Source organism: Mesocricetus auratus, unplaced genomic scaffold (assembly GCF_017639785.1).
Source record: "Mesocricetus auratus isolate SY011 unplaced genomic scaffold, BCM_Maur_2.0 Super-Scaffold_100011, whole genome shotgun sequence".
In the NCBI taxonomy this organism is placed as follows: domain Eukaryota; kingdom Metazoa; phylum Chordata; class Mammalia; order Rodentia; family Cricetidae; genus Mesocricetus; species Mesocricetus auratus.
Genome location: NW_024429195.1, coordinates 16,094,059 through 16,118,119, shown reverse-complemented (window position 1 = coordinate 16,118,119; position 24,061 = coordinate 16,094,059). Strand labels below are relative to the sequence as shown.

At 36.0% G+C, this 24,061-nt stretch overlaps 1 long non-coding RNA gene across 1 annotated transcript in view; it reads right to left on the bottom strand.

The window, feature by feature from the left end:
• The window catches only part of LOC110340800, a 60,753-nt gene extending 39,826 nt beyond the window's left edge, over window positions 1–20,927 (bottom strand). Inside the window, exons 1-2 of the long non-coding RNA XR_005880359.1 lie at window positions 20,884–20,927; window positions 1,659–1,747 (exon numbers count right to left, since the gene is read on the bottom strand). This is a non-coding gene — a long non-coding RNA (uncharacterized LOC110340800). The remainder of the gene's footprint in view (window positions 1–1,658; window positions 1,748–20,883) is intronic.
• Between the last annotated feature and the right edge of the window lie 3,134 nt (window positions 20,928–24,061).

The window sequence follows — 24,061 nt, the reverse complement described above, 5'->3', positions numbered from 1 at the left end:
TGGACTTTCCTAGACTCCAAAAAGCTAGAGAGAATATCAAGCACTGGAAGCAAATTGTATGCATTCATTCATTTCTGTGTACCCTTGACTGTGAATATGGCATCATGAGCTAATCCTCTGAAACTGTAAGCAAGCCTCCAATTAAATATTTCCTTTTAAAAATTGCCTTGGACATGGTGTTCTGCACAGCAATAAAACAGTATCTAAGGCACAGCAAATGATTTGTTCATAGTTGATATCCATATGAAGCTTCTTTTCTTCTAAACAAAAATCCTAGCAACCTCTTGTGATGTCTTAGTAGTCAACTTCATTCCATATATAATCAACTAAATACAGATAACCTGAAAGAGATTTTCTTGATTGGATCATTCCAGGTGCAAAGACCCATTCTGTATATGGGCCACGTTTTCTGGTGGCAGCCCACACAAAAGAATGTAAGAGAAGAAAGCTTTGGTTTTGCCTGCTTGCCCTAGTTTTCATTGGGAAGTTAATCTATTCAGTTGTCAAGGCATTTTTCTCAGTTGATACTGCAACCTACCTCTTCAGAAATCCACAGTATACTGAATCAATAGTTCCTTAAGAATCCTTGGGACTTTAGGACCACATTAGGAGTGCAGAGACATCCAGTCTCTTGAAATGAGCACACCAGATTATTTGCCTTTATTTCGGGAGACCAGAATTGTTGAATTACACATACCATAGTTTTTAAGCCACTTTAATAAGTGGTCTTTGAATGTACACAAGTCTATCATTTGTGCTCCTGTGGTGTATCCTTACAAACACATCATAAAATACATGAGCTTAACATAGAGTTAGTTGGTGTTCACCATTTATAGTCATATTAAAGATTTTAGCAGTTTGCAATCATTCCAGTATTGAGTCACCTTATCTTCTCAGATCTGCTGTCTGTATTTTTTAAATGGCATTCTACCTAAATTGTAGCAAAACTCTCCTTCTCAACTGATGTTAGGCTTGTAGATAAATGCTGATAGAGAACTTGTTTGTGAATTTCCCATGTCTTATAATTAAGAATTTTAGCTTCCTTCTCATTGACTTCTCAGCTAAAGCACATTTTTTATCATCAAAAAATCATGAGGTATCAAGGATAATTGTTTATCCATGAATGTATCCCACTTGCAGTAATGATCTAGTGCTTAAAAAAATTGTATATAAGACATTTTTATCTCAGACTAGGTTGTAAATTAATCGCTTTTTCTTGTCAAGGTCAAGACAATTTTCCAAGCTTAAAAACAAATCTTTTATTTTATTTCTCTTCTTAGTGAAAGTCGATAAAATTTCAAGATTGTAATTCACTGGTTAGATTCATGTACTTAATTATAAATTATAAAGTGAATAGAGAATAGAAAGAATAAAGAACACAGAAATATGGGGAATGGGAAGAGAAGCAGGAGGAGGAAGAGGAAGGGCAATACTGCTTTATTCGTGTTATTAATATTCCTGTGTATTTCTCTGAACCATGATCATCATTTACTAAGATATAGGAACTCATCAGAACAAACAATAAGAATACTTTGCATGAACTACAGGTAGCTTAAGAAAACGTTATATGCTATTCCGATCTTAAATGCAGCTCTTCTTTTTGCTGCAACACAAAAGTACTGCATGGACTTCATTAAGAAAAAAAAGTCAGTGATTACCTTATTGAGTTATTGTTATTTGCCAAAGGCTGTTGTAGGTATTAAAGAAGCAGAAGGAAACCAGATCTGGAACCCCGGAGAGTTACATTCTAGGAGACAAAGAAAACATGAAAACAATTAATGTTAAATCAGTAAAATAATTGATTAAAAGTGTTGTATCGATGTTGGTAAGTATTGGGGAAAGTAACGTGGAGAGCTTAGGCAACTACAATGGCCAAAAGGAACGATAGCTGTAATTTAATTGAGGATGAGCAGGGATATCAGGAACTTTGACGGCAATGAGGATATTTGTGTCAAGTCTTAAAGATAATGAGGTCAGAAATCCTTGAAAATATTTGTGCCCTGAGTGTTCATGGCTGTGAAAGTCTGAATGCATGGGAAAGAGAACTGGCAGCAGAGAGTGCACAGGAAGGCAGATGCAGGGAAGGAGAGCTAACAGAGGAGAGTGCAGAAGTAGGAGGGTGTGTGTGGAAGAGAACTGACTGCAGAGAGTGCAGAGGAAGGTGGGAGGAACAGGGAAGGCACACTTTCCAGCCAGCATGGCAGCTTAGTCTTTCTGCTTTGAGCAGTGTGTTTTGAAGGACCCAGAGTGAACAGGATCAAACACCGTCATTTAAAGTGATCCAGTTACCTGTTGGCGCATTACACTGCCTTTTTCTGGTGAGAACTTTACCAAGCAGTGAGAAAAGTACCTGCTTGTTTATCAATGACCTTTGGATAGTTTCCCACAACTTTACAAGATCGGAAATGACATTAAAATCATCAAAACGAAAACTAAAATGCAAACAGCTGTCTATATTTTGTATTTCAGTTTCTCGCCGTATGTGAACCAGCAAAATCAAACCATATCAGTTTTAATTGAAGGACATTTGATTTCTGAAATTATTGTAGGTTAATGACGATACATTGCTTCACTTGGCCTTGTCTTTTAGGCTTTGTCAATATGTAAACTACCATGAATGAAGTAGAGTATCAGTGCATTTCCTTATATGTTCTAAAGTGTAATTTTCAAATGAAAATGATGTTAACAGAATACATATCACACAAAAATACTAGAAAAGTCTTTGTAGGTTGGTTATGTTCCACAAACTGAGTGCCTTAATATTACACAACTATGCATTGTAATTCTTTGGAAATAAAGGCAGTATATAAGTCTACAGAAAAACTCTTTTCTTTTTTATTACCTATAAAAAGTGTTCTTCCTACTTGCCTTAAAATTGGGGCAGTTCTTGGAAGCAATCAAAGAGCTATGCTGCCACCTACTGGCCGAATCCTTAGCATTTACAAGATTGCAATTCCTTGCCTTTGAAACAAGCAGTAATAAATTATTTACATCATTCATTTTATAAGTAGATGCTTAAAATTATGTGTTAATATATTTAAAGTAACTAACAGGTGGGATGCTACTTGAGGTGTTGTGCTATTTATAAACAAAAACAACAATACAATACTCTTGGTTTTCTCAGGTGGCATTTTATGTTGATAATGGAATAAAATATATTATGATTTCCAGCGAAATCATTGTTGGTTTTAATCAGCGTTATAGAAAATTTAAACTTAAAAAGAGACAATTCTTTGTGGTTTCTCAGAATCAATGCATTCAGTTTTAGAGACCAAGCTATAAATTGCTTTTAAAAATGGAAAACTCCAAAGCGTGTCTTGTTTAATGACTAACTGTATTAAAAGTGAGTCACTGAAGCCTTAATAATACACTGGCTTTTTGAGCATTAATGTTCCTAAAATAGCCCTGCACTTAAAGCCCTTCCATCCAGAAACATTAGCACCTAAGCGTCTCACTGCAGCCTGAGAAAGTGGCCTTGTTCTTCTTTCTGGGTCTTTTTGTTAGAAGAGGGGATGTGATAGGTTCTGTCTTAAGAGGCATTCACACTATGACATGTTAGCACTGAGGCACTAGAGACCTTCATAGGGTCCATAACCCCAGATTCTTTGATAGTGCAGTCCCTTCTTATTTCTCCTTCAGGAAAAGCATATGTTACACCCAAAAAAGGTGCTTCTCTTAAGAAATGGAAAGTTTACATTTCTGATAATGCAACAGAAAACAAAAATAAAGGAAGGAATACTAAGGCAATTAGATGCTTAAAACTTTTAAATCTTGTAGTGGGTAGCTTATGTTTTTCACTGATGCTCCATCAAGACAAATAAAAGATCCTGCCATGAGTATCTCTTTACCTTCATTTGAAATGAACATCATAAAAACCGGGGAAGGAAAGGGTGCATGGAATGAAGCCCGTGCATGCTCTCAGAGCAAAGCCACTTGGAGCCAGCCGAGCACTTTGAACAAGCAGGCTTTAATGTTTCATCCCTGAATCCTTAATCAAATAGATTGCCTCATCAGAAAGATTTTTTTGAACACTTGCTTAAAATTTAATTTGCCTTTAACAAAGCAAACTCCCACATTTTTCAAAATATGTTTGAAGCTCTGTGCGACGCTTTAAACTTTGATAAGGAACTGCAGCCTGTCTCCCTTCGTGTTGCTGTGTACACATCACACATGGTTTTCATTTCTGCTGGCCACTTACCCCCTCTTTCACTCTCTCCTTCGTTAGTTCTTCCTTCTGTGTGCTCTTAACACAGCTCCGGAGGATCGTATTCTTAGACATAAAACAGTCAAATCTAATAAAGCAAGCTCAGGTCTCTTTTCTTTATATTTCGATACAATTTATTCTCAACCATGCACTTAGAACAACAGTCACCTCTTTAAACATAGAAGTAAAGAGTAAAATAATCTGAAGTCCATATAGAATTTGAATTGGAATACTTAGCACCCTTATGTTTTATCTGAATTATCATTGAATTGCTTTGCACTGCTTGGTTTATACCCAGAAAACTCCATAACCTACCACAGAGATGTTTGCTCTCTCTCTGTCTTTTGCTGATTTATTCTTTGTGGCTAATAACTAGACTCATGGAAGCAGATGAACAGGTAATGGAGAATATATATAAACATATATATGTATATAGATATGAATATTATTCAAGATCAAAGATAAATGAATTTTGAAATTTTGCAGGACTAGAGATGCATTCAGTGAGAGATTGTCTCCAGAGAATAAGTTACAGAATTATATACCAATGTACCCGATGTCCTCTGACCTCAATAATCTTCAGTCATATTTCTGGGTATTTGTAGTAATTATTGAAACTATATTATCTAACATAATTTAATTGTAGCATAAAGGCTCCAAAAGATTTTATTGAAGGATTAACGTGGTATTAGCTTCACATACCATGAATTAAAATTTCATTTTACTACTAACATTGCACAAATACTGTTTTAATACAGATTACTTTATGTGTGTCTGATTAATTTCACAATATATATATTTAGAAAGTCGAAATATAGTCCTGATTTTTTCAAGTACAAGATTCAGACCCTGTTTCTGGTTACTAAGAGGGCAGATTGTTAGTTTTTCTTGATTGTGGAGAGGAGGATGTATCCCTGGAAAATTGTGTGCTGTGTAAAATACAAGCTATACTGGGATAAAACATATAGATGTCATGTATTATGGTTGGACTAGAATCCCCAATATTTGAAAACGTGTAATATAATGAGGATAATAGGGAGACCCTCTTCTTTGATGTTTATCTTGGTAAAAATGAAATCTCAAGTTCTATTGTGTCTTATAAGTTTATAAAAACAAATATTAATGAATGCTATACAGATTTTAAAAACATTTAAACTCAAAACTACAAGTATTTATAAGATCTTCATCTTGGCAACAAAGAGATGGACATAGGGGAATAAAACAAACCTTGTGCCTTATGCAAGGAACTTTAACAGCTGAGTGGCACAATTTAATTACACAATCTTCCAAATTTCTGCTATAAATAGAAATACCATTTTTCTCAATATACTTTCTTAAACATAATTTACTGTCTAGATAACATTAGTGATAGCTCTCTATATCTTATAGTAACGCTAAGGTTTCATTTGAGTCCACCAACATTTCATTTTCTCCTCGTAGTTCACTGTTGTCACTCTCATTCTCCATGGAGAACACAAGACTACTATGCTCTACTATGCATGTGAACTTGAATGCATGTTCAGAGAAGAGTGGATCAGATAGGGTGCAAACCAACTATTAAGATCCACAGGCAGAATGTATATTTGGTGACCCTTGCACTGGATAAGCTCAGTTAATAGCTGCTTCAGCGAAGAGAAAGAGAGCTACGCAAGGAGAACGTAATAATGACAACACATGGCCATAAACATCAGTGGACAAAATCCATCTAAGATTTGTATTCTGATACTTAGATTTAAGTTTGATGACTTTCATAAGTGTTCTCATGGAACATATTTTCAAGTACCACAAAGACCTTAGGAAAATTCTGAAAGGAAGAAAGAGCAGAACATAGCTGTTGACAGCACAGCACAATGCTTATGTCCACACCTTCCTCCTCATATGTCATCCATGTGACCAGAGCTGGGTCTGGTTCAAGGCATAACTTTCCCTGTCTCACTGTGGGTTGTGCTAAGGTGGGAAGAAAGAAGAGGGAGGGAAGGACGGAGGGAGGGAGGGGAGGGGGAAGAAAGGAGGGAAGGAGGGAGGGAGGGAGACAGATGCTGATTTCTTTAATGCCCCTGTGTTAAAGTGCCTGTCTACACAGTGCTGCTCCTGGTGTGATGGACATTTGGGGAGGTGCTGTGGCAGGTGTTCAAGCTATTAAAAGTAAGCCTTTGAATGGGATTCTGGACCATAAACTGTGCCATCTTTTTTTTCCTGGGCATTTAAGTGAAAATGCTGTCTTTTCTGCTCCTTCCTACCCAACCTGTATCTCCACCCCAGGCCCCAAGTGAGGCATCCATGAGATCCTACAAGAAAATCTTTAAAATCAGAGCAAGAAGACACCGTTTTCTCTTCCAATTACTAATTACCCTGATAGCTTGTCTTTTTAACTTAGGCTGACCAGCACAGAGTAATCAAAGACAAAGAACTGATGGGGGTACTTCGGAGTCCCACATGGTTAAATTCATTTTCATAACATTCAGGAAACACTTCTAACTTAAATCAGAAGGTCTACCATAAAAGAAACTTCATGAACAGCAATTCAAATCTTTACTTCTTACACACACTCACCTCCTTACTACTCCCACTTATCTACACACACACATATACACACACACACACACACACACACACACTAGCAGTTGAAAGTTATATCAATTTCTCCAAATGAATGATATCATGATTCCTATAAAAGAGGACGGACCAAAACATTTGGTCTCCAATGTTCTACCTTACAGACTTTCATTCTAAAAATGAAAGTTTCAGTGAATTTCCACAGATTTGCTCTTTAGCAGATACAATTCAGGATTGACAACATATTGCTATGCTCCTTAGTATCTGCCCTGGAATGAAGTAAAAGTAAGCAATTAATATTTAACCTTCTCCAAGAGACTACTTGCCCCCTTAAAGGGACATCTCTGAAAGTCTTAATTTTCTCTGTCACTGTGTTTATAGAAATGTTCAATGTAGGTAATTGAGAAGAGAATAGTCAAGAGATAATTCCTATTCTTTTCATTCTATAGCACATTAATTATAACGATACAGAAAATTAATTGGAGGAGAGAATTCACATGGCACTTGGGCTTAGCTTTCCATTTAGCACTGAAGGATTTGGTTTTACACAGAGAAAAGTCATTTCAAACTTTCAAATGATATGTCCAATTGTCTTGTTAGTGAGCAGCAGCTTTTATTAGTAAACAGAGTAAAGGAGAATTGAGTTTATTTAGCCTGCCAAAAATATTGTAATTATTACAAATGATAAATTAAAAATTTTAAAGCCCTAAGGTAGAAAATCTATGGGACTGTTCTTATGCATAAGTTAATGAAGTTAATGATAGGCCAATAAAAATGATGTGTACACACACACAGAGACACGCACACACATATGCAAATACACAGATATGCATGCACACACACATGTGTAACACTAAGATTCTGGCCCAGCAGGTCCTGTGGGCCTTGAGCCCAAATGAACACACAGACGCTACATTAGTTATGAAACTTTTGGTTATTGGCTTGGGTTTATTATTGGCTAGTCTGTCTTAATTATTAACCCATAACTACTAATCTATGTATATCTATATGGTTTTCTCTTACTGGAGAACTCCTGACATTCTCTCTTCCAGAGATCACATGACATCTCCTACTCTGCCTACACTTCCCCAGAATCCACCTTATCTCCTAGACCCACATATCTTGCTGCCCTATTGGCCACAGGGTTTTGTTTGGCAACCAATAAGATAAACATATACAGAAGCCAATTCACCATCACACACACGTACACACACACACACACAAAGCACACAAGCACAAATACACATGCATACATGCACACACACATGCACATAGACATACACACATGCACACACGTACACAGGTACACACATATAAACACACCAAGACATTACACATATATAGGCATAAACACAGAGTTACACAAGGTCAGGTTCAGGTACATGGTCCCAATAGACTTAGAACATTGGTACATATTCATGCTCCTGAGAAATCTTGACTTAGAATCTGGAGAGATGTGGGAGAGATGCCTATATGAAGATTATTTCAATTAATTTTAGTTGTTCTTCTCGGGGTCTTAGAAATTTAGCTAGGACTAGACAAGTCATCTGTAGCATGCCAGGAGATGTGATGTGCGGAGCAGTCTCAGACTAGATTCCTTGAGTAGGACGACTCCATAATCCATTTCTAACTAAATAGACTACCTTTTTCCATTTTTTTAACTTTACTTTATTTCTATTGGGATCAGTGAGAAAAACATAAATAATCCATGGGGCAGATGTATGTAATTTTTAATTAATAGGTATTCTCCATAAACTAAGTACATCATTTCACCAATTACTCACATTAATTCCATAACTGATGTGTCTACCAACATTTTATTATGATTGTATTAAAATAGATGTGTACCTTATTTTATGGAAACTTGCAAAAGCATACATCACATATGAAATTATGAGGTATATGTGTACTACATATTTTAGGGTGTTTCATTGCTTTTTGATAAGTTTGACTTTAATGTCTTATATGACTATAGTTTGTTTTTTTAAATGCAGAATTTATTTACACATAATATCAATAGGTACAAAATTAAGGGCTCATAAACACAAACTAGAAATAAACATCAGAAACTTCTTCAAACAGGTTACATTGTGATAGTCACTGAATGATTGCCTAGGTTCTGCATTTCTGATCCTCCATTTCATTGCGGGATGGTTGGAATAATTTGAATAAATTTCTCGATGCTTTTCTGATGGGTACTTTTTCTTTGTCTGTGGTTTTACTGAGAGGATACTTAAGGGCTATATATTAACATTTTATGGCTTTCATGTTGTAAGTTGACATGTTTTCATTATTGTCCTGTACTATTCTTATACCATATTAACCTGCCAAGTGAAATTCACTGTGCTCTAGGAGAATAGTAATTTATTTCTATCCAAATGCTCCTCTTATATTTTTCAAACGGTGACACACATTTGTAATGATATGGGAAGTATACAATACATCTATTATGGACACACAATTTAAAGGTAAATATTGGATAAATGTCACATAGATCTGATAAAATATATAAAAAGGAAAAAAAAGTCAAATAATTTTCTCCTGGGAGATAGGAACAAAATTAGCTCATTTTCACGTTTGGAAAAGTTCCCTGAAGAGTGGGTCAGAAGAGAGCCTTGCACTCTATGCAATATGTATTAGCAGATCATATCTTTTTGTTTCCCCTGCTACTGTCACCGTTCAGCACAGTTTGTTTATGGGAGGCCTCATTAGTGGTTCTTTACAGCTGACCCCTGCTGTAGAGGGTATTACCACTCCACAGGTTTCTATCACACAATTTTCTGGGTCTGTCAAAAGCATATGTCAGAGCAAAAAAGGCATAGATAAACCTTGGGGATTCCTAAGAGTGACACCTGGCTAGAATTCAATTTGTCAGGAAATGTAAAGCTGTGTTGCAAGTAACCAGGAGGCTTGGGTTAGCACAAAATGACTCATTTGCTGGGATTTTAAATTAACTCTGAGGACCCTCTATGACTTGTTTAGACTCAGTACAAACAAAATACTGAAATATTTAAGCCCAGTGCAAATTATGTTTTGATACAAAACAATGAATATGCTTAATTAAACTGGCACAGAAAATGTAAATATTTTTGCTAGTGTTGCATTAATGTTAAAACCCTGGGAATTAAATTGTACATTTCTAATCTTTCATAATGATGAAATTCAAAATTTTATTGTTATGTTTATAAGGCAGCCCATTGTTAGGAAGCATATTCATTATGAGACAATGGCTACACATCTAATTGTACAGCAGGGAATGAATTCAATGGTTTAATATTTTACACAATGCTAATAACAGAATATGTGTAATACTGAATTCTCAACCCTAAAATCATAAAATAGAGAGGTGTCACATGTGGTGGGTATTGTTGGTAATTGTAGCCATCCCCTGATGTAACACATAGTAAGGGAATGTTTGACAATTATAATAAACTGATAATAAACTGGCATTTGAAACTGGATACAGTGGTGTTTTGTGTGGGGGGAATATTATGCTGGAATATGTTCTTTTGCATGTGTAGCCCACGTTCACTTCCGTCCTTCTTCCACATTCTTTCCGAATCTTCGATATGGTAGAGTGATGTAGCTAAAATAGAAATTCCCTTGGATTTATCTGTAGGTGTGAAATATTTAGCAAATAAATAACACCAATGCCTTTAATTGTAATTTTGTGTGTCTCTGTGTGAAACTGCGGTGTTTACAATAATGTCCTGTGTGCATATGTGTTTGCAGGTGCATAAGCACATTTGTATGCACATGAAAACAAAGATTAATGTCTGTCTTCCTCTGCTCTAGTTTTCCGTCTGTTGATGTAAGAAAATACTCTGACCAAAAGCAACTGGGAAGGAAAGGGTTTGTTTCAATTTATAGATTACACTATAACTGATTAGTGTCTTACTGGGAACACATGCAGGAACTTAGAGGCAGGGAATATGAAGGAGTAATGCTTGCCTACTTGACTGCCCAGTTAACTATCTCAGTGGCTCATGATGAGTTCAGTGAGCTTCTTTATATAGCTCATGACCATACACATGTGATGTCTCAGCTCAATACAGGGTAGAACCTTGCACATCTTTATTAATTAATGTAATTTCCCAGAGTTGGGCCCATGGCCAAAATAGAAATCTAGAAAATTTATCAATGGCAACTTTCCTCTCATAGTACTCTGGGCTGTGTGAAGTTGACAATTAAGGGTAACTCTGTTCATAGTAGCTCTATTTGTAATAGCCATAAACTGGTAACCACCTAGATGCCACTCAGCCAAAGAATTGGTAAAGAAAATGTGGCACATTTACACAATGGAATATTACTCAGTTGTTAAAAAATGCAGCATCACCCATGATAAGAAAATTTAGAAACAGTATAAACATGGACTAACTGAAGTGTAAATAATAATTGCTAGAGTGGCTGGCCAATGAGCTTATAGAGCTGCATATATCTATTTCCCATCACACCTGAGATTTTTTTATTACTTTAAGTTTAAATAGCTTGGTTCATAGTTTGTTTTATTTTATTTGTAATATTGCTGGGGATCTGAACTCAGGGCTTCATGCTTGCACAGTAGGCACTTCACTAAATAAGACTTCTTCAGTCCTACAAATACTTCCTTATTGAATGTTATGATAAGCACAGATAAGGGTCCATCTTGCTAATTCTTTGTTAATTCATTATATAATTAGAAAGAGTTCTGAGGTTCAACTATTCCTCAGGACACACTCATTACAGAGAACTGAAACTTTTCCCAGGAAATGCAACACCATTTTCATCTTCCTAAGCCTCTGGTTGTCACTATCCAACCTGCTACTTCTGTAAGATGTAATATTTAACAATGTCATATAAAGAAAATTCTGCAGCATTTGTCCATCTGTGTCTGCTATATTCATTTACTGATGAGGTCTCAGGTTCAGTCATTTATCATGTTGTGGAATTTCCTTAATTTTGAGACTGAATTATTTATTGATCTTACATTCTATCAGTCCATTTTACACTGTTTATAATTCTATTTATAGACATATATATTGTGAATGTCCTATAGTCAAAAGAGAAAGAATGTCATTCAAGGTAAGGACATGAGTTCTTACAAATAAGTTCATAGCAGTTAAAATGTTCTGTTTTCATGTGATGGAGAAAATGTGTCTTTTCACACTTGTTGCCATGCCGCAATATCTATCAGTGTCAGGCAAAGACTCTACCATTTTGTCTCTGCATGCTCATTAACTCTACCTTCTTTCTCCTACCACAAGCCTTCTCATAAGCTTGAAGAAATGTCCTATTGGTTTGATTTTCATCATCATGTTGATTACTTTCAGCATCTTTTCATTAATATCTTAACCACTGTGTGTCACATGGGGCTAATACCTATTTAATTATCTGTTATACAATCTCATTATGAATGCATTTCCCTTCTATTGGTCATTCAAAAAATAAAAGTCTTATATATATGAGTTAAATTTATACCACAGGAATGATAGAAATGAGGTGCAAACATAGTACAGTGGAAAAAATTGTAAGTTAAAAATGTGATTAGTAAAAGGACATTTACCTTTAATTGATTTTTATGGGTGGATGGAAACCATAGGTGTCATTATGACATCTCCATACATATGTGTGAATATAATTTGTTCTCATTTCTTTCTCACTCCAGTTGTCATTTATTGTGATTTTGTCTTCTACTGGTTTTTTTCTTTATTTCCCAGAGAAGGCTCCTTTGATTTTTTATCATATATGTTCTGCTATTCTCTCCCTTTATCATTTTCTCTCTTATGATATTTTTTATAGGATCATGACCTCCACACAAATAAGATTAACAGCCACATATACAAAATTTGTCTTCCTATGTCTAGTTTATTTCACTTAAAATGAATTTCAGTTATATTCACTTTCCTACAAATGTCATAATTTAATTTTTATAGTTCCATAAAATATAGCACATATGCATCACATTTTCTTTTGTATCTATATTACAGACATTTAGTTTTATTACTTAGCTATTGTGAATAGGTGAACAATATATATGATGTACAACAGAAAGGGATTTGTAAAAGCTGATTTGCTATTTTGAAGACATGAATGTATTGGAAAATCTTTAGCAAAATGAAGAATGACATTGGACTCATACAGATACAATTAGATATGAGTGAAGGTTGACAAGTCAAGATCCAGAAATAAAAGGAATTATGAGTTTTTATAAATTGTTACACACACAAACACACACACACACACGTTAGTTTTGGGAGAAATAAGTAAATTTCTAGAGTCTTCAACTTTACCTAGGCCAAGTAATAATAGAGTAGAGAATCTTCTTTGACCACTGAATAAGGAGATATAATCAATAATAATAGTAAATTTCACAAGAAATAAAATCTCAAGAAAAATGAACTCTATGAAACATTTAAAAATATTTTAATGCCAAACCTCAAATTATTTTCAATAGTTGCAGAGAAGTGGATGCTTTTAGTATCATTGAAGAATATAATATTATCTGTGCTAATGTTGATAAAGATGTTTAAAGAAAGGTATTGGGTGGTATGCTCAATTTCTCACCACCAACAGCAACAACACAGAATTGTAACTCAAAAAGGAACCCATATCAAAACTGAGTGAGGATTGTTTCTTCACTCCTGGGGTTCAAACAAGATTTTTTTTCTAATAAGATTGGAGCCATGTCAGACTGAACTATATAATGAGACCCTGTGTCAGAAACTGTTCAATAAATCAAAAATTTGAACATAATGCTTCACCACAATCAAATACTCATAATGCTGTGGTAATCTCAATAGATGCAAGAAAATATTTTATAATATTCAACACCTATTTGTTAAAAATATGAATGACTTCACTAATTATAGACATATACATAATAAAAGCAGACACTAAATTTAATAATTGTAAAGTGTAATACATTTAATCTGTGATCAAGTGCCTGTCAGGAACCCTCACTTACACTGGTTTCACCCAATGTCATAGCAGCACTCATCATCAGAAACACGGGTCAAACAGACACACAAACTTCATATCAAAAATAAATATATCATATTGCTTGTGTCTTTAGACCAATACATTAAATACACTAAGCACTTTAAAGTCTCTGTAAATAAAGCCTCATATTTGAGAAAATCAACAAATATAATCAAGTTAAGTTACAAAGACCAAATTATTTTGGTCAGGTGTGTTCCTATATATAACAGAAAAATAATAAATTGCCAAAAGTTAAATTAAGAAAAATAAAATGTCAAAGAGTAAACTGATAAGTTTAAAGAGTAAAATGTTAGAAGTATATGGTTAAGCAAATAGTAGAATAAATTTAGTAAATAAATATGTCCAATAAAGTAATAAAACACATGTAAAGGCAAAGGTGTGTTGTTTTGAGGGTTTAAGGTCTTCTTTTAAACAACCGTATCACAAAACACATTTAAGAATCAATATGATCTACAGCAAAATCAAATTTTTGAAACAAATTCATAGAAATAAAACAAAATATAGAGCAAAATATTGCAAGTCACCCAAGAAGCACAAAGTACCAAGAATATTTGAACAAGAACAAGAATGTAACATTATATTTCCTGGTTTTAAAATGTACAATAAAAGTATGGCCACTAAAAATGCAGTGTTGTCACAAAAAGAAAAAAGCAGACACACACATAAATATGATGGGGGATGTTCTTCTGTATATATATTTGTCTTATTGGTTGACAAATAAAGTGCTGTTGGCCAATAGGTAGGCAAGATAGGTGGGACTAGTAATGAAGCAGGATTAGGTAAATATAGTCAAGGGGAGAGAGTCGCCATGTGATCTCTGAAAGAGAAGACACATCAGAATGGTATCCTTGGAAAGATAAGTCCTTATATAAATATAAGGAAATAGCAAAGGAGAAGCCATGAACATTGGCTGACAGCACTGTAACTAATAAAGTCTCTGTGTGTTATTTGTGGTTGAAGAGGCTCTGAGAACAGTCTGATGGGAAGAATCCTGTAACATAAATCAATAAAATGTGCCGGAGTACTCAACAGCGAATACACATTGTCTGGTGTCTGGTGAGCCTCTTAACAAGGGCCAGGAGTCCAAAATGAGAAAAGCCATAGTACCTTCCACAAATTTAGAAAACTGATTGAATACCTTGAAAATAAGGGATGTGAATTTTGCATTTGCTCTAGTTACTGTTTTTACTGTGGTGTTAACATGCTGTAATTTAAACCAAATGGTTTATTGGGGTAACAGAATTTCAGAGGCTGAATCTATGCCTATCATGGTGTAGAACTCACCAGGTATGGCATTCCTGGTGCTGGGAAATGAGCTAAGATCTCATGTCTGACCCATCAGCATCATCTAACTAGAAAAAAGGCAGAACAAAAACACAGAGGCAGAATAGAGAGAGCTAACTGAGAATGGAATGGGTGTTTGAAATCACCATGCTCATCCCCAGTGACACACCTCCACCATGTCCACACCTCTTAAACATTCTAAAACATTTCAACGAACTGAGGATCAAACATTGAAATTCATGAAGTTTTGGGGACCATTCTCATGCAAATGACTACAATATTCAACCATCCATTAAAAGCAACTCAAAATGGATTAATGAATTAGCAATGAAGACCAAAGTCATAGAAAATTCTAGAAACAGGCACAGGGAAAACCATTATGATTTAATTATTATCTTAATAATAACTTCACGCAATAAAAACACCAGTATCCATATGGGACTACATGAAACTAAAACCTTTACAGAAAAAAAACTGATTAGCAGAATTAAATACGACCTGTAAAGTTGGAAATCTCTTGCAAATATAATGCCATAAGGGAATAAGGGGATAATTGTTCAACATGTGAGAAGCTCTTGTCCTTATAATTTGGTGGTACCAAACACAATAGACAAAATTATGTAAACAGGATCACATGTATAGAGAGGAATGTGAACGTTTATCACTTATAGTTGGCAATAATTTTACAATTATTTGGAACACGGGCTATGACAATTGTTACTTCCTTATGGTGATGTTCGGGAAACCAAAGGTGACATAGTTATGCAATCATGTGAAATTGAAACTAGTTACTTTTTCTTATTTTTAATTTTAGATTTAAACTCTAGAAAAAACCCTTGCTATTTTAAAAGGTTGAAATGAAATGGTATTTTGAAAGTGAGAGAGAGCACATATGTTGAATTTACATATATTAAATTATTTTATATAATTTCCTTGCTATCCTATACCAACAATCAAAATTAGAATTCTGCTGTGTATTGTCTTACTAATTGTTATTGTACATACATAATTATTGTATGTATTGTATGTATTTTCTTTAATTATATATCTCAGGAAAAAATGAAATGGAATGTCAAGAATAACTTGAGGACCTCAAGCATTAATAATGATGCTGTGTATATTGGTAGCCTGTGACATGAACCACAAATGATCCCTCTATGATTATAATCATGTGTCCTGTGATTCTCCACTTAAACAGGCCTAAATTGGCTGTGTAGCTAAATATGCCAAAACAAACATTTGGGTTACCATTTCCAAAACTAGGGCGTTAAAGTGGGCTGGGTCAGTCATGTGTGAGCTTTCTTGCCCTTCCCTCAGTTGTAAAGAAAGCAAGTTACTGTCATGTTTTGATTGGAGGTGGATATAGGCCTTAAAGAGAGGAATTAAGGCAAATCAACAACAGCCAGATAGTGAACAACAACCAGATGGTGACACAGTGGTGTCCTCAAAGGTGACAGCTGTTCCAACTCAAGCAGTATTCCAGCATTCCAAAGGTGGATCTCACAAAACTTCCAATCTGGGATCCTTAAGGACTGATGTTAAAAAATGAGTACTTACTGTTTTAAACCATGAAATTCTAGATTATCTGTGTGTGTGTGTGTGTGTGTGTGTAAGCTAGTACAATTTTTGAGACAGAAGTTCCATATTATACACTGGGATCAAACATACACTGTAGAATAGGTTGTTCTAGAACTCATAAATATCATACCTAGCCACTCCAATGCCATGGTTACAGGCTTGTGCCATTATTTCATGGACATGGTATTGCATATAAAAGCGTCATTACCTTTTTCCCTTAAGCACATTCTAACATGCAGCAGCATTTTTAAAAATTAGTGTGAGTTATATTACTTAAAAGTTAATTACAAATACAAATAGCCTAGCTTCTATCATTTAACTGGACAACTTAATTTTAATTCTTCTGTTGAAAAAGATACATATAATAACAGACAACATACATTTATTACAGATATTAACATATAACATATATAGAAAACTGATATCAAAAGCAGTTTTTATATGCTATGCTATTTGGATCAAGAAGGTTACTTGTAAATCTGTGGGAAACAGATTCTTAGGTAATAAAATAAAGTATGATGATTATTGCTTACTCTATGAATTACAATAATTCTTTTCTATTAAAAAACTGCTATATGTACATATAAAATAATTAGTACACACACAAAATAATGATTATCTTGGTTTGAATAGATAAGAACTTGGTTATGGACATAGTGTATGTAATCTTACAAGTTGCTGAGTTCACATACAATCTTCACTGGTACATATGCATTTCAATGTGACAGGACATTGTGCCTAAGGTGTGTAATTGATCACAGATCACAGAGGTAGAAGAACTAGAAGTACAATTAGTATCCTACAAGATGTAGTTAGAGAGTAGCTCTGTTTTTTCCTTCTCATAGCTATTCAATGAAAAGTTGATAGTTTGCAGCTTGGAGAAGGACCTTCTTCAAAATCAACCACTGTGACAAATTGATCTGGGCATCCAAGTCTCTGGGATTGTGGGGAACTTATTGTTTACAAACATTTAGTCCATGGAAATTTTTTGTCTTAGACAAAAGAACTATAATTTAAATCTTTTGCAACAGAGTTAAGATGTTTTATACTTTCATATATTATTTTAAACCCTAATATACAGATATAAATGTAAATATAGGTAGATTGCATACAATAATTTTGACTGAAGCAAACAAATCATTTTACTACTAGGCAAAGGTTTGTAGTGCCTCCATTTGACTATTACATGACTTAGATTGTATTCCCTAAATTCCCACAAAATATGTGCCAGACAGTATTATTATTAATTCCAATTGAAATATATTCTTATAAGAATTTAAATCACTCCTAATCAATTAAAAATTTTAAAATCATATACATAAAATGAAAGGCTTAAAAAATAGAGAAAATATGGAAAAAACTAGAGAAATAGCAAACAAATTGTTAGCATTAAAAACACTCAAACCTCCTCTCAGCCACTGATAGATTTCAAAGCCCATCATCAAAAACAGGATAAAAGAAACGAATCACAGAAGCAGCCACAAGGAAAGAGTTGACATGAGAAAATTCTTTCCACACTGAAATAACAAGTGCATTTTAAGCATGCAGTGAATATGCGACACTATAGACTGTATCTTAAAAATATTGAGAGGGCTGAAATTACACAGTACATGTGAGCTCTAAGAAAGGGCTAACAGAAAGAAAGGAGCAAAATTCTCTAAATATGCACCAACACATAATTAATATGAGAATAATGTATAGATCTAAAGCAAAGTCGCAAAAGAAATTAAACAACTGAAAGCAAACATGGTAAAATAAATGCATCACTTTTCTAGAACAATTCTGAAGGATGTTTTTGTTTGTCAAGAATATATATTCTCTTTTCAGAAAATCCAATAAGCATAAGTCAAATACAAAGAAACTAGAAGGGAGGAAATAATACACAGAAAGGAGAAAAGCAAAGATGAAAAGAAGGTAGTAACAGCTACCAGTCGAAAGAAGAGATGGATATTTAGCTAAATCGAAAAAAAAACTTAAATCTAAGGAATACAGCTACAGGTAGGCAGAAGTCTTGAATCACCAGCATTTAAATGAGGAAGAGTATTCATAACCTACTTTGCATGCATCAAAAGAACAATGAACACGAAGTGATCGCCAGGAGTAATCTTAAACCTAAATGCTGTACAATTTAGAAGCATCGCTCATACAAAAATATAACTCAACAAGGAAAGAGCTATATTAGGAATAGTCTCAAAACTACTAAAGAAATTGAGGGTTTTTTTCTAATTAAAACCTCATAAGAAATCTTCATGCAAGAAGAATTCACAAGGACATCTGTTCCACTATGTTCATAGCAGCATTGTTTGTAATAGCCAGAACCTGGAAGCAACCTAGATGCCCATCAGCTGAAGAGTGAATAGGGAAAATGTGGTACATTTACACAAGGGAGCACTACTCATCACGGAAAAATAGACAACAGAATCTTGAAATTTTCAGGCAAATGGATAGCACTAGAAGAAACCATCCTGAGAGAGGTAACCCAGTCACAAAAAGAAAAACATGGTATGTACTCACTCATATATGGATTTTAGACATGAAGCAGGGGAGTGCCAGCCCATAATCCCACTGCCAGAGAATCTGGGATACAGTGAGGACCCTAAGAAAGATATGCACAGTATCCCAGAGAAGGGGAATGGAACAGGATCCCCTGAGTGAACTCCAAGCATGCGGGGAGGGGAAAGGGAGCTGGGGTAAAGTGAGGGGGAGAAGAGACAGGGAGTGGAGGAAATGGGTGAGCAGAAAAGTTGAGTTGGGGGAAGAGTGGAGGAGAGCAGGATGAGAGATACCATAATAGAGGGAGTCATTATAGGTTTCAGGAGAGATCTGGTACTAAAGAGATTTTCAGAGATCTACAAGGATGACACCAACTGGCAATATAAGCAATATAAGCAATATAAGCAATAGTGGAGAGGCTACCTTAAATGCCCTCCCCCGATAATGAGACTGATGACTACCTTACATGCCACCCTAGAGTCTTCATCCAGTGGCTGATGGAAGCAGAGGCAGACACCCACAGTTATGGTCTCAACTGAACTCCTGGAAACAAGTCACAAAATGGAGGGAGTGATGAGCAAAAAGGAGTCATGATCAGGCAGGTAAAACACCTGACCTACATGGACACCGGACTAATGGCTGAGAGGCCAGCATGCAACTTATCCACCTCTGTATGTGGGTGTCAGTGAGGAGACCTCAGCAATCTTTGGGGCTGCGGGTACTAGATCAGTATTTATCCCTGGCATCAGAATGGACTTTGGGAGCCCATTCCACCTGGAGGGATGCTCTTTCAGCCTGGACACATACAGGAGGGCCTAGGCCCTGCCCTGGATGATAGGACAGACTTTGGAGATCCCCCATGAAGGGTCTCACGCTTCCTGGAGAGTGGAGTGGAATTTGGATGCGGGGCTGGGGGTGTTGGTTGGGGCAGGAAAGATCAAAAGGGAGAGGGCGCTAGGATTGACATGTGAAGCAAGCCTATTTCATATTTAAATTTTAAAAAAGAAAAAAATTACTAAAGAGTAACACAAAATAATTAACACATTATTTTTTTGGTTTTTACGAGACAGGGTTTCTCTGTATTGTTTTTGAAGACTGTCAGTCCAGCCTGGCCTCGAACTCACGGAGATCTGCCTGCCTCTGCCTCCCGAGTGCTTGGATTTAAGGCATGCACCACCACTGCCCAGCATAGTTAACACATTTTTAAAATATAACATATACAATTTCAAAAAGAGAAATCTTTCAACTCCATCTACAAATGCCGAATGTGTACATTGAAACAAAGGAAGTAGTACAAAATCAAACACTTACACAATGCTAAATGTGTTCTTACATATGTTTGTATCACCAGTATTTACCACACTTACTGTAATCTACATGGTACAGTCAGGTGTAACCTACTCACAAATCAGACAACAACTCCAATCATATGAAAGAGCAAAATTTTACAGTAATATAGGGGGGAAACTAAGGACTCTGCCATTAGCCATGTGACACTCTAAAGAAGCAAACTGATGTGGTGACGAAAGGGCAGAACGGCGCCGCTAACCATACCCACTTTAGGCATGACTAGACACAGAGCCGCGGGACTACACTGTTAAGAGAAGCTTTATCTTTGCTAGCCACTTTGATTTATCCCCCGCCAGCTGCCTGGGCTCTGCCGCATCAGTCCCAAATAAACACACAGGAGGCTATATTAATTATGAAGCTGTTGGCCTTGCTTGTTTCTTACTGGCTACCTCTTACTTAAGTAATTATCCCATAATTGTTAATCTAAGTATGTTTCTTACCGGAGAATAGGTCCAGGCTTCCTACCCCCATGGCATTACATGTCGACTCTCTTGTGTTTCTCCTTCCCAGAATCCTCCTGGACTCCTAGCCCCACCTATCTAGATTCCTATAGGCTCAACAGTACTTTATTGACAAATAACAGGCAAATAACAGGACTTCCCCAACACTACACCACTAGCCAGGCCCACTTGTGGGCATGGCTAGGGATGTGTATGGAAGAAGGACTAAAAAAAATGAATAGCACAGCGCTGACCCTTTTTCGGCTTCCAGGTCGGGGGCGGAAAACTACTCGACTCATCAAGGTTGCCCAATTTTCTCTTGTGAGTAATTTCTACAATAATTACCTATACCCTCAAGTTTACCGTTGCAGCATCATTTTCATGTCGGAAGTTCCAGAACCCAGATCCAGGCGCCCTGAAAGCAGCTGCTACTCGGCCCAACCACCTCCAGCCCCAGACACACGTGAATTCTCCTTTCGTTAAGTTCCCCATCACTTTCCTGGGCAAGGCACAATTCCCACTGCCAGGACAGCACCTTCAAACTGCTGGTAAGGTTAAGTGATCTGAGGTTTCTCTCGTGGCCACATGCTCTTTCACTGGCAGCCTGCTAAATTTGGCCTGAATAAAACTCCACTGGTAATAAACTTAACTACTTTACAATGGCAACTAACATTACAATGCAGGATGTTAAGAATTTTCTTGTTTTTGTATGGATAGGATATTAGAAAGGGTTGAGGACCTACCTGGAAGGCACTTTCTACCCATGATGGTGATTATCAGTTTGATAATCCATATAATTTTACTAAAGAAACACTTTGAGAATAGGTCAAAAAATGACAAACTTATAAAGATCATACAGTCATCGCAGCATGGTTATGAAGTCCTAATACAAAGAATTCAGAAAATGGAAAATTCCTTGCAGGATAGTAAGGAAGTTTTGGTAAAAATTATTCGAGATATTCAAAATGATAATGTAGATCTGATGAACAGATTTAAAGAGACAGAACATAAAATTGAATTACTTTCAGGAAAATTATGTTCTATATCTATTGATTCAACAGACAGAATAGAAAAATTGGAACATAATGTTGAAACGTTTAACCAACAAAACTGTTCCGTGTTTGATGATTTCACTAACAAACTACAAAGACTGGAACATAAGATTGAAATGCTAACAGAAAAGATTTGTTCCATGTCTGAGAGCAATGACGAACTAGCTGATAGAACATTATTTCTGGAAGGCAGTTTACATGCTATTGAGATACTTTATAAGGATCAGAATATTAAATATTTGGAATCACATATAAATAATGAATGCAAAAAAATAAATTATTCCATGGCATCCTTGGAAAATTATTTGACCCAAGAACTTCAAGAGCTCAGAGATACAATGATAAATTGACTGCAGGTCTCAGAAGACATCCAATCTGTTACTTCAGAATCAGACATATAGGCAACAGGTCAGGATAGAGGTTTTCTTACACCTCTCAAATGCTGGAAAGACCTCCCTAAGGTTGTTATGGCCTCTCCTATGGTCTTCCCAGTATCTGTAACCAAAAAACCAGCAACAAAAAAGCACCCACATGGTTTGGTTGCTTATCAGTGGGAAGCTATACAGATAAAAGACCTAAAGGGAATCTCTAGGAAGCCATTGTTTCATATGGTCTTCATTCTCCCTATGTGAGAAGCTCCTGAACTCATGGGCCACTGCAAATAGAGTAACCCCAAGAGAGTGGGCCCAATTGGCCTTGGAAGTGTTCGAAAATTCATGTCAAATTCAATGGAGAGCTTTATGGAGGCAAGAGGTGAAAGCCCTAGAGATTCAGTGATTAAAGAATGGTTATGAATCACCCCAAGACAAGATTCTTGTGGAAGGTGCCTACCCTGACCTGCAGGTTCAGTCCGCATGTGATGAGCACATGTTGTCTTCATGCCATACAACCACTTTGAATGCTTTGGATAAGCTTTGTGAAACAGGAGAGATATAATTCAACCCTATACCAAAGTAGTACAGGGTCCAAGGGAAAGATTCACTGAATTTTTAGAAAGATTTTCCAGAGTAATAGAAGTACAAGTAACAAATCCAGAATCTAGGTCATTCCTTATAGATTCTTTGGCATACGAGAATGCAAATCCACAATGCAAGAAGGTACATTGGCCATTAAAAATAAGATCAACACCATTGCAGGAATTGGTACTATATACAGCTAACCTTGAATATAAAAGTCAGGAGACAGGAGATTGAGTAGGAGAAGCGATTTCTAAAGGTTTGAGGAGGCATGAGGATGGCAACTGCCCTACCCTTGTCAATAGAGAGGCCTGGGTAGGGGAGGCAATCTCCAAAAATTTCAACAGACATAAAGATGCCACTTGCTTTGACTGTGGTAAAATAGGACATCTAAGTAGGAATTGTAGATGAAGCATTCCCAGAAATAATGCTTCTACCAGGAATGCTTGAGACAGAAGGCCTCAGCCTTCTGGTGTTTTCAGGAGGTGTGGCAAGGGAAAACATTGGACCAAGGAATGCTGGTCAACTACAGACAGACAAGGTAGACCTTTAAAGCTGGGTAACTGGTACAGGGGCCTCATGAAGGCCCCATATCAAAGGTAGTCCAGTCATTCCCAGTAGCAGTGGAGAACAGCCTCTGCAGGACAATTAGAAGATCCACTGCCCATTATAAATAATACAGCACTGGATAATACATTAGCTACAGAGGATGAAGCAATTATATCAGGGAGAAATACAAAACGTATATTTTGGCAAACTTCTATACAATATCATAGACCCAAGTTACCAGTTAAAGTAAATAATATGGTGATTAATGGGATTTTAGACACTTGAAGTGATGTCACAATCAGAAATCAGAAATCTTGGCCCCCAATTTGGCCTCTTAAAGAGGTAAACATTCAATTCGTAGGGATTGGAACCCTATCTCAAGTTAAACAAAGCATTAGATGGATTGACTTTATTGAGCCAGAAGGACAGAGAGGAAGGTTAAAAACATATGTTGCAGATATTGCTATAAATCTCTGGGGTCGTGATCTATTACAGCAATGGAATATGCAGATTATTATTCCTCCTGGTATCAGATAGGAATTATAGACAAGCCCCTGGTGGTAGAAAGAATATAGTAAGGCAGTACAGAAAATAGATGCCAAAATTACTGGCTGTACAGAA